The sequence below is a fragment of the Lepisma saccharinum genome, chromosome 16 (genome assembly GCF_977018435.1).
Source record: "Lepisma saccharinum chromosome 16, izLepSacc3.1, whole genome shotgun sequence".
In the NCBI taxonomy this organism is placed as follows: Eukaryota; Metazoa; Arthropoda; class Insecta; order Zygentoma; family Lepismatidae; genus Lepisma; species Lepisma saccharinum.
The window spans coordinates 37,698,233-37,704,232 of NC_139244.1; positions in this window are offsets into that span (position 1 = coordinate 37,698,233).

The window sequence follows — 6,000 nt, forward strand, 5'->3', positions numbered from 1 at the left end:
GCTCTCGTGCCGACTGAGGCAAACGTACGCACTCGTTCCGGTCACCCGGACACCTTTCACTTCGCACAAGTCACTGTCGAACTGCTTCTCCAGTTCGTCTATCACTTCCTGCACCGTCACTCCGGCCAGCTCGCTGCTGGTCGTCGTGCTGAAGACGAGGGTGTTGGGTTCGATGGAATTCAGCCTCACGAGAGAAGGGGAAGCGTGCGGCGCGAACTCCATCATCCTCCGATCGCCGTCTCTCGCGAGTATCGCGGGTTCGACCTCCTCACCATCGAAGTACGCAACGGGGTTCGGGTGGAATGTTGACGACTGCCGCGTAGATTCGTCTGCGGAGCTGTCTTGGCTGAAGGTCACTCGCTGAGCGGCAAACAAAGGAGCAGCTGTCTCGCCCAGCGAACAGACGCTCTGCATCTGACCATGGGGGGAGTTGCCTTGCGGACGCTCTGCCAAATTTCCGTCAGTCACTCGTCGACGCAAAACAGTTGAGAAGCCTTCGTTGTTCTCGGAGGAGCTCGAGTCTGCCGATGCGTCGGCGCCCGTCACCACGATCTCCGGCGGCGGTGCATCGAGGCCCTGCAGCACGTGGTCCAGGGTGTAGCTGACCGGAGCGAAAGAGGAAGGATCCGGGAGAGGATCCGGGCTGGCTCCGGTTCTCGGCGCCAAGACTTCCGGGTAGCCTTCGGTGAAGAAGACGTCGACGCATCCGTGACCGTCCAGACTTTCAACCACGCTCTGGTCTTTCTGCAGATTCTCTATGTTCTCCGCATCTTCGGAATCTTCCTGCTTCTCCTCGTCTTCCTCGTCCTCTTCTGCATCCTCTTCGTCCTCGTTGTAGTCGTCTCCCTTGATCTTCTTCAGCATATCCTCCAGGCGGTCGTACTCGTTCCTCAGGTACCAGATCTCCCTCTTAAGCTGCTCGTTCTCCTTCTTCAGCTTCTTGATGTCGCTGTGGCCCCTCTCCACCTCAGCGTTGATCTCGATGGTCCTCAAGCGGAGCTCTTCGTTCTCGAAGAGCATCCCGCGGCTCGACTTCTTGTCCAGCTTCCTATTCGGCTTGATGTTCACATCTTTCTTCCTTGTTCGTAGCATCGTGTGGAGAGAGGGGTCCCGTTTTCGTTGGAAGGAGCCACGAACAAGAAAAAAACAATAAACAAAAGTCCGGGTCGTAACAACTTAATGGCCCTCGGAAACCACTTTTGTTTTTTTCTCTCTCTCGTTTTTGCAGCTTTTACGCAAATCCTCTCTCGGTTGCTGATGTTCGCGCGTCCTCACCTGCGGTCTATTTCTGGTGTCAAATCGGTTTCCGCCGGACGTCCTCCCGTGGCACACTTTCTGCGCCCGTAACAATCACCAGATACAAACCGGGCGTCCCCGTTGCGGTAAATATTTGGCCAACAGCTCCATTCTTCCACTCAGCAGCGGCGGTGCCCGCGTATTGAACCGCGATCGACCTCCTGCCGACTATCGCGAAGATAGGAGCTTCCCGAACAAAGTTTACATTGGGCTGCGCCTAGACCATTTTTACTCGCGTAAACACTCGCCGGTGGTTTACGGCCCGCCCGTCCTTCTTTCCCTCTGATCTGGACTAATCGGTTTCCATCGTTCGCAGCGAGAGAGCAGCACTCTCCTCCGACGCGATTGTGTTTACGGTGAGGGTCGGCATTGTAGTTCGCCGCGCCGACAAGAGGGCGGTTCTAGGAAGCGTCCTTGGCCCGCGATCGGAAATAAAATCCAAATCGTCCCCGATTCCAAACGGACTCGATCAGAGGGGGCTGTGCCGCAAAACAGTCCGGATCGCGACGCGCGCTTTTCTGCAGTTGCAAATCGGAGGAAAAAACCAAGAGAATCGCTCTCTTAACTAGCGAGCTGTACCCATCTCCTTCCTTCACCTTTGCCAAAGTCGAGGTCTAAATTTAGAACTGTTTAAAATCCGTGGAACCTTGTGCGAGTATGCGTGCGTGTGCGCGAGTGGGGAGGGATGAGAGAGCCAAGAGCCTCGTCGACCAATGCCTGCCGTACGCGGCTCACACATGGCGCTGTGGAAACAAACACACGACACTGCGGCTCGTCTCGGAGGGGTCCGAAAGACAAGACGACACACATGCGTGGTATAACCTGCGGCCGTGGCTGGGCAAACAAATCTGTCTCCCCAGGAATGCGGCGGTTCCTGCGGTTGATTGTACTAAGCCTTCGCGTAAATCTCGCTGGCTGTTTGGGTGCGCGGCAGTCAGGTAAGCAGTGGGGACGTCCAAGGGCACCAGGCACATGGAGAACAAGTTGGAGCTCAGGTTACGGAGCCATGCACATGCTTGGCATGTGCTCCACAGATGGAAGCTGTGAAGAACGAACAGAGATTTATTTCCATTCAGGATTTCCCAACTCGGGAACTATCGAAATTCCAATGAAACCAGTGGCATCTGAGAAACCGATCTTTGCCAGTTGGATATTTCATTGAAATGTCTTCCAAACTTAGGAAACTCTACTAATTGCCTCGGGCTAAAATGAATTGGCGTTTGAAATAGTTGACATTAGGCCCACTTTACACGAAAGCATTTTCTTAACATTTATGCCATGACCAAAATGCTACCGTGTAAAGTGAAAAATCTTATGGCATATTTCATGGCATTTCTCGAGGATAGGGTCGGTCCTATTTCCGTAGCATAACCAATCAGAAGCGAGTTCTAGGTCACGAGTACAGATGTAATGGCGGCCAAGTGAGATGTAAACAATGTATCACTTCACATTTTTTAAAGCCGATAAATATTCAACAGACAGGAGTAACATTCCCTATAAAAAGGTTTTAGGTACAAAGCAATGGCGCTGTTTAAACACATATTTTATAATGTATACAGTAGAGGAAAAGATCTAAATATGGGCCCCCTTTTTATTTTGTCATTCTCGGAGGAAAAAAATTAATATATCAAGAACCTGCCTTTAAAATGCATATCTATGAAATATATACTTAAATGTAATAGCATGCTAAAGTATAGAAGGTCTCCCTTTTTTTTTTAAAAAAAAAAAAAACAATTTCCAAAAAAATGGTAAAATGATGTACTTCAAAATTGTGCTCTAAATATGGGCCACTAGTGGCAATATCACAAAAAGCAATTAAAATTTAAAAAACAGTCATTTATAGCTAAAACATTATAAAATTCATATTTATTTATTATCTGTTGTTTCGAAAATCACGCGGAATGGGAAAAATCGAAATTAAGAAAAACATCCAAATATTTGTTGAAAATGTGATCTCAGCTTTAGACCTCATGTCATAGCCCATATTTAGACCATCAAGCTATTTTTCTTCTTCAATTTATTTTCGCTCTCTGTGGTACACATTTCACAAACAAATCATGGCATTATAAAAGCCCACATTTGTGTTATGTACCGCTAATATCATAACCTATACAAAGCAGATGAGAATTCAGAAAACGCGGAGTCAAAACATACCTGCAAAAAGTTTTCGGAAGTCGCAATTCTATAAGAGCGTCCAAGACCGAAACTAACCACCACTTTCTCTTGCGAATTGGCGCCGCAACCTTTGTCCTTGACAGCAGTTCCCATAGCCTCTGCCAGGCTGCAGCACCCGCGAGCGCTGATAACCCTAAAACCCATATTTAAACCTTCGCCCATATTTAGACCTTCTCCTCTACACGTATGGAAGAATATTTTAGTTGTTTCAATTGTTCACACCCTGCACTCAGCATAGATGGTGTAACTCCACGTGTTTTTCGTGCTGTATATAATATGATTTACTCCCGTTCCATCGCTTCCAAAAATAACGAAATGAACACTCACAGAATGTTTCATAGGACTCGGCCTTAGTCTCTACTTCGTTCATAGCAGCAGCAATTCTTCAATCAAGATCTATATATTTCTATTTCTTCTGTTTGTCGTTCATGTGTAATTCCGCTCGTAATTGCAGTGCATCGTAATGTACAGCATCTTCTTTTAGAACAGTGGCGAGTTCGACATCATTGGGATGATATTTTGCAAGTTTCAGGCTTAATCTAATTAATCTAACCTAACCTATTTAGATTACTTAATTGCTTTCAGCGAGAACAGAATCTTACTACCGACGATAAGGCTCAGCAGATAGGAAGGGAGAAGAGAATACTAGTGAGAAAATGGAAGGAGGCCAAGGAAATGGAGAAGAAAGGTGAAGAAGAGACAATGAACTGGAATGGGGGACTGAAGATAAACTAAGAATGGAAGAAGGTGTTAGAAAGAGTGGAAAGGACAAGAGAGAAAGAGGAGAGAAGAAGGAAGAAGAATGAAGGAAAAAGAGCGTGAGATAAAGAGTCCAACCACATTCTAGATTGAAGAAAATATGTTTAGCCTTTTAGGTGAAAGTACAGTTGACAACGGAAAGCCACCTGCTAGAATGTTCCAGAACAACTTTCTAATAGCCTGGAGGGGAGTAATGTTTGTGTATCGTAACGCAACTCCCATGCTGCGTTTGGGATCGAACCAAGAACCTCTAGATTGAATTGGGTGATGTAGTTATTTCTCATTCATCTCTCAGATGGTTATCACTCGCTTGGCCTAAATGTGATAAATGCAAGAGGTTACTTTTTAAAGGAATGCCGATAGAAATTAACTTAGATTAGATATGGGTTTTATACTCTCCATGACTGAACCGATATGGATTGGTTAAGAAAAGGATATTACTTGCCTTACAAATATATGAAGATTGTTCCTACACTTGTCCTCTCAACTATCACTTGTCTGACCTCCCTGTCAGACATCGAATCTATCACACACCATCGTCCAATAATCGTTCTCCACTTTGCTTTTCTCTCACAATCCGCAGACCTTACTCTCTCTCCTATTCTCGCCAACTGATCACACCTCCTGACAATTCCAACACTCATGCCACATACGCCTTCCAAGTCAATCACCCGACCTTTATCTGATTACTTATTCAGCATTCCTATCTCTGCTACCAGCTATGCTAAGACTTTATACTTCTTACCCAATACCTTGGGTACGATACGGTATATATATATCGTCCTGTTTTGTACCTTGTTACATTTGTACTTGGTGCAGAGTCTGAAGAAGACCTTGCTAGAAGGTTGAAACGTTACGTTTAGTTTATGTTTTATAATTTTAAAAAATCTTCCTTGGTCAGCATATTGAGTTTTTCATAAGATTTCTGGAAGCATTTACATAGCATTTATGCTAGCAAAAATGTTAAAGGAAATGCTTCCGCCTAAAGCAAGTTTTACGCACACCTGTGCAGTTGCTAACCTAACCTACAAGCAAAATATATGCAATAAACTTAAAATATATTACGGGAAAGAAGAAACTCCCTGTAAAGCATAGCACTTTTTCTGCAAGTGAATACATCTGTATGTAGTATTTGAAGTTAACGCGCAGCAACGATAGCAACCTCTCAAAAATCGGTCCTTACTTCTCCACCCTCTCCCCTCGATTCAATCACGTGAAAATATCAGTTCCTGAACTGGGAACTTTCCTCATAGTTTCCGAGTTGGGACATCACTCATGACGCGATCTGTTTTTGTTAGTTTTTTGCCACGTCTAACAGAGACAGACGAGCAGCAGACCAGACTTGTCGAAGTGAAATAACATGCGCACTTTTGTATTTTTTGTTGTTGAGCGTCGCTTTCATGCACTTTTAACTAATCGCGGCGATGATTGATTTGGCTTCTTTTGCTTCTGTTTTCTGCCACTTGGCGGATTGCGAAGATGAGAATGAAGGATGATATGATGATTGACGGATTGAATTGCTGTTTTAAGTCCACTCCCAAGCTTTCTCTATCAACTGCTGGAAACACTTCTCTCACATCAGACTGTCCGCTATTGCTCAATAAAAAGACACAGGTCTTACTCTTTGCTCCCAATTTCAATAACTACGCCGTAATAAACATACGCCGTTCATTGGACCTTCTGGAAGCTTTTATTTATGATTGAAAAGTTCGAATTGTGGCGACTCGTAAAAGTATATTTAGTTAAACCAATGTACGTACATATCAGCGA